At 37.5% G+C, this 10,313-nt stretch overlaps 1 protein-coding gene across 1 annotated transcript in view; it reads left to right on the top strand.

The window, feature by feature from the left end:
• The window catches only part of DKK2 (dickkopf Wnt signaling pathway inhibitor 2), a 107,319-nt gene that overhangs the window by 28,183 nt on the left and 68,823 nt on the right, over positions 1-10,313 (top strand). The window lies entirely within an intron of this gene.

Genomic DNA, 10,313 nt, shown 5'->3' on the forward strand with positions numbered 1-10,313 from the left:
CTGTTTTCTTACCTTTCTTAAGCCTCTGCTGAAAAAAAGAACTTAAATTTTTCATGATCATATAAAGAGAAAACAGAGCCTCTATTACTTTTGAGTCCATTGACACAGAGGGCATATTAAAGTTCCACGCAGGAGCTTAAATTTAAGCACAAACTTAAGAAAAAACACAAATCTTCTGTCTTTTTAGAATGAATTCAGGATCATTCTATCATTCATTAACCTAAAAAAGCAAAGTTACTGTGATAGTTGCTCTTTCAAGATATATGCACCCATTTATTTTATCCATTAGCTCTGAAAATTTGAAGTGAAGTTCTATTTTAAAGAATGTCTTTTCTCTTTATAACATCTAAAACACTATCCTTTTGAAAAGTTTTCACTGTTTATCAATGTTTGATATATTTGTCTTATTAACACTCCTTATTTCCCTTCACTTTCTCCTCCAAAATAGCTGCATTTTACTTATAACCAAGGAAGGTTAAAATTTTGTTTGTCTGCTCTCAAAATACTATACTTCCCATTCAAAATTTGAGAACAATATTTTTGCCGAAAGGTTCTTATGTAACAGTTGTATGTTTCCTTAATTTTCACTTGATTTGCTTTGTACAGAAACAGGACACAAGCCAGAGATTGTCACCTGCCTTTTCACTTCTTTCACTAAGTCAGATTGGGAGGTAGGGAGGGTAAGTGCAGGGGATGAGCGGAGAGTAAACAGAAAAGGGGAAACCACCTGCCCTCAATTTGGCCATCAAATGAATCACACAGAATTTAACACTTGACAAATACTGTGCACTTAACATGATCTTGGAGTCACTAAAGATTTCAACCAGACTCTAGAAATTTGATTCAGACAAACAAACCTTCTTGGTTACCAAAAGATTGTTTGCCGAAGGTATTCTTTTTCCTACGACCAGGTGCTGCTAAGCATGGAAAAGAGGAGCTGAGACCAGGGAGGACTCCCTCCCCGGGGTTTAGTTAGGTGTATAGAAAAGTGGACTGCTTTGAAATGTTGTTATGTTGGAATTCCTCCTTCTGAATCATGCTGTAACACTCTACCCACATTACCAAAATTATATATTCAGCCATGATGATCATTAATAACACAGAAAAAGCTGCTTGTTTTTTTAAGTCATTTTAATGCGAGCCCTCAAACCATTTATTTCCGACATTTAGCTTCCAGCTCATTAGCTACATTCTAGCTCTTTGATTACTTTCTTAGCTCTTTAGTTTTTATTTCCAACATTTTCTTAAATGGTGGAATTGTCTTTGAAGCCAGGACTGAGTTTTACACAGAAGGGTGTTATTTATTTTAAATTCCCATTGGCATTACAATTCTAGTTTCTGTATAGTTATGCTGTTTTAAAACAGGAGACCATCGTCTTCTCTGAGGAGTCTCCCCAGTGATTCTGGTAAGCTGCCAGATGCGGGAACTCACTGCTCTAGAAACAAAAGTATTTATTAAGTGAGATTGAAAAACTTCTTGTTAACTAGTGTAGCATAATCAGTGAAACTCTACTGATAATTGTAAGATCATAATAGAATTTGTCTAACAGAGTGTCTGAGCCCATTAGAAACTAAAACCAAAATATAATAAAAATCTCTGCATTTTATCCTCCCACTTAAAAAATACTTGAAAACAGCTTCTACCTCTTAATTGCAAGCTCAGAATAATAATGCAAATGGGCTACAAGAGGTGTAGAGGTGAATTAAGAGAATGGTGCACATCAGATACCACAGAAAAAACAAAGGATGCAATGATGTTAGAGCATCATCAAAATATCTCCATATATTTCGGCGAGAACTGTGTTGAAGGCATCAAGAAGGAAGAAACAGATCTTCTAGGTCTTTCTGCCATTGCACATTTTTTAATTTTCTAATTTTTGTTTTCTCTTGCTGCCGTAACAAATTACCACAAACTTAGTGGTTTAAATCAATCAAATTATTTTATAGATCTATATGTTAGCAGGTCAACACTGGTCTCACTGGGCTAAAATTAAGGTGTCAGCAGGCCTGAGTTCCTGTCTAGAGCTCTAGGGGAGAATCCATTTCCTGGACTTTTCCAGTTTCTAGAGGTTTCTCACATTCCTTGGCTCATTGGACCCCTTTCTTCCATCTTCAAAGCCAGAAACAGACGGTTGAATTCTTTCACATGGCATCACTCTGAAACCTTTTCCAGTTTTAAAGATCTATGTAACTGGATTGGGCCGGCCCAGATATTCCAGACTAATCTCCCCATCCCAAGGTCTTTAGTATCTGCAAAGTCTCTTGAGTCATGTGAGATAACATGCTCACAAGTCCCAGGGGTTATAGGATATGGACATCATTGGGGGGACATTATTCCTCCTATAACATGTGTGACCTTTAGGCAGTTCTTTTGTACACCCCATCTTCTATAAGTTTATTAAATTATAGTATTATATAGTGAGTGAGGTCAATTTTAAAACTTTAGTAAAAGAATTTGTTGGCGGGCTTCCCTGGTGGCGCAGTGGTTGAGAGTCCGCCTGCCGATGCAGGGGACACGGGTTCATGCCCCGGTCTGGGAAGATCCCACATGCCGCGGAGCGGCTGGGCCTGTGAGCCATGGCCGCTGAGCCTGTGCTTCCGGAGCCTGTGCTCCGCAGCCGGAGAGGCCACGACAGTGAGAGGCCCGTGGACTGCAAAAAAAAAAAAAAAAAAAAAAAAGAATTGGTTGGCAACTGCAGATGACTTGTGGTTAATGGTAGAATAGATGTTAATAGATTCTTAATTGGGGCTTTGGTCTAAATCACCCTTGAAAATTTCTTAGGCAGACATCATTGTGAACCCTAGCATAGGTCTATCAATAAAAACCAATACAATCCATTTTTTCTTCACTGCTGGAAGGGGTCACTAGAGTTGTGATGTGTATGAGCATCAGATACAGTAGTTAACAGATGAAAAATGTATTTCTCTAAACCCCTGAATCACAGTGAAGTGAAATACCACGATATCACAATATAAGAAGCACTCTGAAACTGAGTAATTCAGTAGCATATTCATATACCCAATCCCTCACTCACTCTGTTATACAATTTGGAATGGTGGGCTTAATTAAAATTGTTCTCTCTCTTGCACTCTATTTTATAGATTCTTGTTCTCTTTCTCCCAATCCACGTAGTATTATGAATGTAAGTTATGCTGAACCATGTTGCTTCATCACTTCTAATTTTGACCATCCCTCATAAGAAAATAAATAAGTAAAACAAATAGGGAATATGAATTCCATCCCTATGCATTTTTTTCCCCCATCTTGTAGTTCAGTTTGGAATGCAAGACTTACACACACAACTTCTTAGAGCAGGTGTCTCAAGTTATAATGTGCATACAGATTACCTGGGCATTTTATTAGAATGCAGTTTCTGCTTTAGCAAATCTGTGGTGGAGCCTAACATTTTGCATTTTAACAAGGTCGCAGGTGATGGGATGATGATGGACCTAGTCTGAGACGGCTTAGTTGTACCCTGATGATGATTTGTTGTTGCCGTGGTAATCCCACCAGCAGGAAAGGAAGCTGCTGGTTCAGGCATCTGGCATATATGCTTGGCCGAGAAGCCAAGGGGGCCAAGCTACTATCTGTGGAACTATGACTGAATGCCTCTGGTCAGAATCCTGCCAAGGCCGAGCTTTAGGGCAGTGCCACCGAGCCTCGAGCCTCCTATATCTTTGGCTCAATGACAATGAAGGCTGCTGGGCTGGGATCCCGAGGCCTCTCTAGGCAGCTAAGGGAACACTGGGAACATTAGGACTAGAATGATGGTAAACTATGCCTGGGCAGAATGAAGTCCGAGGAGACTCTGGTGGAGATCCGTAGCTGTCCTGTGCAGAACATTCTTCTGACTTGCCTGCAGGAGAGAACTAAGCCGTCCAGGAGCTGGTTCCCTCTGAAGTTTCTGTCAGGGTGTAGCAGGCACACATGGCGTGTGCCAGGTGAAGAGGAAGCAGCAATCTACGAGCCAAGGATGGCTAAAGATTGTCAACAACCACCAGAAAAGACAAGGAACAAATTCTCCCTCAGCACCCGCAGAAGGTGCTCTCCGAACAGCCCCTACCTGTTAAGTAACAAGGTTTTAGTGGACTTGAGCTATGGAAGACCTCACTATCAATCTATCCCTAATCTTGTGGAGGTGCCATGAGTTAGGTACTATTAATCATTTATGGAATGTGATAACTTATCTGACACTATGCTAAGCATTTTATTTATGTATCTAATTTAACCCTCACAATGATGACAAGAGATGGGTATTATCCCCATTTTACATAAAAGGAAATGAAAGCTGAGGAAAGTCAAATGGTTTGTTCAAGATTACATAGTTTGTAAGTGGCACAGTTGAAGTCAAACACATCTACGTTATTCTAGATCCTGGAATTTTAATCACTGTGCTATGGTAACTATTTCAACAAGGAGTAGACCCAGAACCTCAGGTCCAGAAGTTAGACTATTAGAATGAGACTGATTTTTAATTTTTCATACCATTTTTAGGGCATGCCAAATTTGCTTCTGACTCCACGTTTATGTGATGACTAGTGGTTTTTCTCTTCCTTTTTCTCTCTTTCTTTTTTCTCTTCTTTTTCTTTTTGGCAGTAGAAGTCATTGAGCCAGCAAAGCAGAAGCATGTGAGGCCCTCCAGCAGATAAACATTTTCCATTCACATTTTGAAGAGAATAAAAAAGCCAAATAAAAGAACCCAAATGGCAAACACTGTAAAGCCATTCCTTCATAAAAATAAATTTTTGGTGAAGAGGTCTTTCATTTGGAAATTAGATCCAGCTTCTGCTTATGGAAAAAGCAAGTAAAAGGCAGGGAGGACAGCAGTAGGTCTGCTAACTATATAGCCACACGGTGATACTCTGAGTTCCAGGATACAAAAATGTAGACTTGAAAGGTCTGAACAATTTGTCTGCATATCTATGCACTGTGAAATCAGGCATTGTGAAGAAACGGTGTCTTGTAGCTAGTTCAGAATGATATAATTCAGGACAGATTTTTTTTTCTCCAACACATGGTTTTGAAATCAAAGGTTTTTTTTTTTTTTCTTTCTTTGAAGCAAGATGGAAAAGTCATTATGTACCAAGCGCAAAAAAATTAAGTGCAGAGTAAGATTTTCATGGTAGGTAACATTTCACTTCCTGCTTATCTTTGATTGGGTGAGTATATTTCTTGTCAGCAAAGACCAGAGGGTTTTCCAGGGCTGAGGTCTGCAGTAATCCACTGAAGGTAATGATGTAATGATAAGGCTTTCACATTCCAAAGGACAATGATTTTTCTCTGTTGTGAATTAAAATGTTTATTTTTTTCCTAACTGTTCCCGAAAATTTCTTTAATGCATTGTTATATGCCTTTCCTTATAGAAAACAAATAACTTTTCATTCCTTTAGGTTAAAAAAATAACAATCCATTCTTTTGTAAACACAACATACTGTACTTTATGATCAAGACAACGCACCAAATGGTGTGAAAGGTGGCAAGCCATGATTCTCTGCCCTGTGTGATCTTAAAACCTGCACATAATCTGAGATAAGAAGGAAGAAAAAGAAAGAGAAGGTATGGTTCCTACTGAGCAAGAGATACCTCCCAGGTTTGGGGCTAAGAGCTTTAACGATATTGTTTAATCTTCACAGCAATCAGTACCAGTTAATTAAAACCCCAGTTCTGTTGCCTTAAAAAACCTATTTCCTTAATCTAGTCTTGAAAGCACGAATATCATCATATAAGAGTTAAGTTGCTTATTTAGAAAATTCTTAGAAAAGGAAAGCCTTTAGGATTACCAAGATCTCTATTAATTTCCTAGGGCGGCTTTAACAAAGTGAGTGGCTTAAAACAGCAGAAATTTATTCTCTCACAGGTCTGGATGGGAGATGTCTGAAACTGAGGCGCTGGCAGAACCATTCCGCCTCTGAGGGCTCTGTAGGGAAGGGTTCTTTCTCACCTCTTCTGATGGCTATTGGCAATCCTTGGCATTCCTTAGCTTTGTATGTTGTACAGATTTACAGTGCTGGAGAGTTGTAAAGCCTGGTTGCACTGGGGCTTTATATTTCTAAACAGAGGGTAGGTTTTTTGTTTTGTTTTGTTTTTAGCAGAGAGAAGAGCCCTGTCCATATGACATGGGGAAAAATCAAAAGAGGTCAGTCCTCAGACCAGTCATACCTGGGTTTTCTCTCTCAGGAATCTTCAAATCTACGATCTTAGAACCAGCTGCAGTTAGTACATGTCAGGTAGTTGTGAAACGGAGAATAACTACTTACCTCAACTCTGACAGATTTTGAAGGTAGTGACATCTAAACTTCCTAGCTGTATGGCCATGGACAAGAGACTGAATTCAAATTTCAGTTTCCTCATCTGTAAAACTGAGATAATATTCAGTGCAAGAGGATTTTATGAGACAGTACATTTGAAGAGTCTGTCAGATAATGGACCATTCGTTCTCTTTGTCCTTTGACTTATGTGGGTGCGCTCTATCTCAAAGGGGTCACAATTTAGGAAATCTGGTACAAGGCCGCCTCTGTTAGCATATGAAATAGGAAAAATAGTCAGATGAAAAAAGACTAGCATACAGAAAGACACCGAATAGTTACCAAATAAACTGAGGTACGCAGGTATAAACTGCCCTTTTTCTCCTTGAATAGAAGCCTCCATCCTGAGTCAAGTTTCAGGTGCTAAAAGCAGTTTAGTGTCCAGTGTTGCAAAATGGATGGTACAAGTTTTGCTTAGATTTAAAAATCCATAATCATTTTGTCTAAATCTTATAAACAGCATTCTTTATTCTAATTGAAATGAGTGCTATATTTTTGATGAATTAAACAGAAACACTGTAACTTAATCTCTAGCCATTAACATCACTTCAAAACTGTTAAACTGTGGTTTTCCAGTCTGTTAATGCTAGCAAAGAAAAATCCATAGTAAAAGCAAATTTGCCATTAATCAAGGACCATTCTTCTTAAAAGTAAGAATTTATTAGATATATAGCAAATCTTAAGTCCAATAAGTAAGTTTTAGTGGGTTTTTATCTTTGATTATTTATAAAACTATGCATTGTTTTAAAATATTTCGGCCTGTTGATGTTCATATTTTCATTTTATCACCCTTTACACACTTTAGTTTTCTGCAAATATGTCTGCTCTTATCTCTTTACGTATTTCTTTTCATATTACATATTTCATTATCATGTTTATTCATTTTCATAGTGATAAGGTTTCAAAACATTCCCCTTCCTTTCACAGGCACACTTCTTTCTACCAGAATTATTTGAAGAGCTGAACTCTTACCAACTGAAAATACTCCAGTTTATACTTAAAATTTACATTGTACATATGTCTATACACTATTAAAGCAAGAAGATGAAAAAATAGGAGAATTTGACTTAGATTTTTTTTAACAAGCTATTTGTTTCTTATGTAGCCATATACTTTGGAACTAAAGAAATAAAAGACTGAATTAGAAAAAGAAGTCCCCTAAAAAAAGATATATACATATATATGTATGTATACACATACACAGACACACATACATATATATTTAAAGATTTTCTTTATAAAGTAGGGTCACATCTAATGCATTCTTAAAACCCTAAAACATGCAGTGACCCAGGCCTTGTGCTAGGTGATTTACGTATTTCAGTTGTGATTCTCATAGCAACTCTAGAAGGTAGGCTTAGGATTATCATCAGGGAAGTAAAGTAACTTGCCTAAGGACACAAAAGCTAAACTCTGAGGTCAGGTTATTAATCCAGGTCTTTCTGATTCTCAAGTTTGTATGCTTTTCCTGAAGCCAACTCCTGCTTTTTTTACCCTAAAGAAACTTAAAGTGGACGGCTCTGAGGAGTTACTTTATGCATCTTGGTTAACTCAGTGACCCTCACTTTTAATGTTTCAGTTGTTCCTCTGTAAGTTTCTCCGACAGTATTCAGGAAGCTATTTTTATCAGCTGCAAAATCACATACTTATAATCAATTTATGTGATTATACTTGGGATTTATTGCCTCACATGTAAGCTTTCTAATATGGTCATGGATTTGAAGTACTATTTAATGCTTTCTTTAATTAGTACAAATAAACAGATTTCTCTCTCTAAACAAGACATTAGGACAGTTTCTCTGATTAGCTATAGCTATTTGTATATGGCTCATCTTCAGAAAATTTGACAACAAATTTATTGAGTATACACTTGTGAAAAGTATTATTAATATTTTGTAGAACTGTTCCCTTTACATGAGAATACATTGAAGATTTTCTTTTAAAATTACATCACTATTCTCTTTTGACTAGAGCTACTGTGTTAAATGAGATTTATTGTAAACTGCTTGGTGGCATCCATCTCAGAGAGCTGCCCTTTACTGGAGTAAAGGAAGGGAGGTAAACATACCTTTATGCCCTTGCGTAACCAAAGTGATTACAGTACTTTGTCAGAAAAATGTGGGTACACGTAATGTACTATTCTTCCAGAAAAGATGCAAGCAAAATAACTCGTTTGTGGCCAGACGGAGGGCTACAACATTGTGAGGCTGAAACAGAATGGACCAGAAAAACTCAGTACATTCAAAATAGATCAGAAAATATGATTCATTTATTTCATGGAAAAACAGGATGTCTTGATAGGTGAGAAGGAAAAAATGTCCTTTGCTTAAATATTTCAAGTTCTCTCTGCCAGTTGTTTAGCATTCTCCTCCCTCACCTGCTTAAATGTTCACAAAAAGGGTGTTTCATATGCTGAACGATCTCTGGATCATCCTTGTTCTTGAACAGTCCTGACAGCTTTAAGACTGTAATTCTAGAAACAGGAGCCTGATATTAAGCATCTGGACATGCTCTCCATTATTTCCTCCCAAAGAAAACAATAGCTGGGTAACATTACACTCTAATGGAATCCATTTTCACTAAATATGTACATTTAGTCAGATGCAGTTTGGTAGACCGTAAAAGGGAAAAAGAAGAAACTATTTAAAATGAGAAGGGCAAGTATTGATATAATGCCCATTAAAAAGTGTCTGAGTAACTGATTACACATACATACATAATTGCAGACATGAATATTTATTTCAATACACCTGAGTCTTGGAAAGTTTTGAGAAGAAATATCAGTATTTAGCTACCGGGACCTTTATAATGGATGTTTTGGTTTGTGGACTTCCTGTGTTCCTGTCGTCCAATAATTTTTTTCTGTATGAAATTACAAAGAAGATTTTTCATTGGCATGGTAAAGGAAGGATTGAACACTAAGGAAATTAAAAAATATATCTCTTGAGTGTCTGGATAGCTGATTGGCCCCAGATAAACTTGCTGATACTCTTGGTAATTTCCTATATTTCAGGAGGAATTGAATCTATTTGCATATTGACATTATATGCATAAATATGATCTATATATTCCCACCAAAACATGTGGCATTTGGCTGATAAAAAATCTGAAAACCATTTCAGAGGATGAACGAATAAAATAATTGAAACTTTTAACCTGGAAAGAATGTCTAGCAATATTTTAAGTGCTGATATGGAGGTGCTACATGTTAGGACCCTGTGCTAGATGCTGAGGATACAGTAAGAGTTCCTGTATTATATAGCTAGTATGATGGAAACAGTTATTCTGGGACTAATGGTTAGGTAGGCATTACAGAGATTAAACTTGAATTTTGTTTAAGGTAAAATTTTCTAAAAGTCAGAGATTTTATGAAAGTAAATGGGCTGTTTTGTGTTATAGAACTCTAGGAATGTTCGAAAGGTAATGTGTGCCAATTTGTAGGAAATATTTAATATATATTAGTATATAAATGTGGCGAAACTTCCTACGTTTCCTCTCAACTCGATGATTTCATATGATTTCAAAATCATATGTAATTTATTATTAGTCAAAGTTAACTCAGAGTTAACCTTGGCCTACAGAAAAAAGCTAAACTAGGTGTCAGACACTTTTCAGAGAAGCAGGAAAACCTACTAGTTGTATTCCTGTCACAACTGCCTTAGAAAGGAGAGGGCCAATCTTGTGCAGCTGTTTTTCCTCATCTCACTGGATTTTACACTACAAAAAACAGGCCACCGAAGGACCTGTGAAAACCTATCTCCATCCCATGGCCCAGTAATTTTGTGTGTGAGGTTAATCACTAGATCCTGCCCTTTCTTTGATGTCTTGGAGGGTGAGGGTAGTTGTGGCCTCCAAGATCTGTCAGCTTCAACATCCACCTGATTTCATAGTTTACCACAGAATTCTGGGCTCGAAAGAACTTCATTCAGAAACTTTTCTTGGGCTTCCCTGGTGGCGCAGTGGTTGGGAGTCCGCCTGCCGATGCAGGGGACACGGGTTCGTGCCCC

The sequence above is a fragment of the Lipotes vexillifer genome, unplaced genomic scaffold, assembly GCF_000442215.2.
Source record: "Lipotes vexillifer unplaced genomic scaffold, Lipotes_vexillifer_v1.1 scaffold22, whole genome shotgun sequence".
Taxonomy (NCBI): domain Eukaryota; kingdom Metazoa; phylum Chordata; class Mammalia; order Artiodactyla; family Lipotidae; genus Lipotes; species Lipotes vexillifer.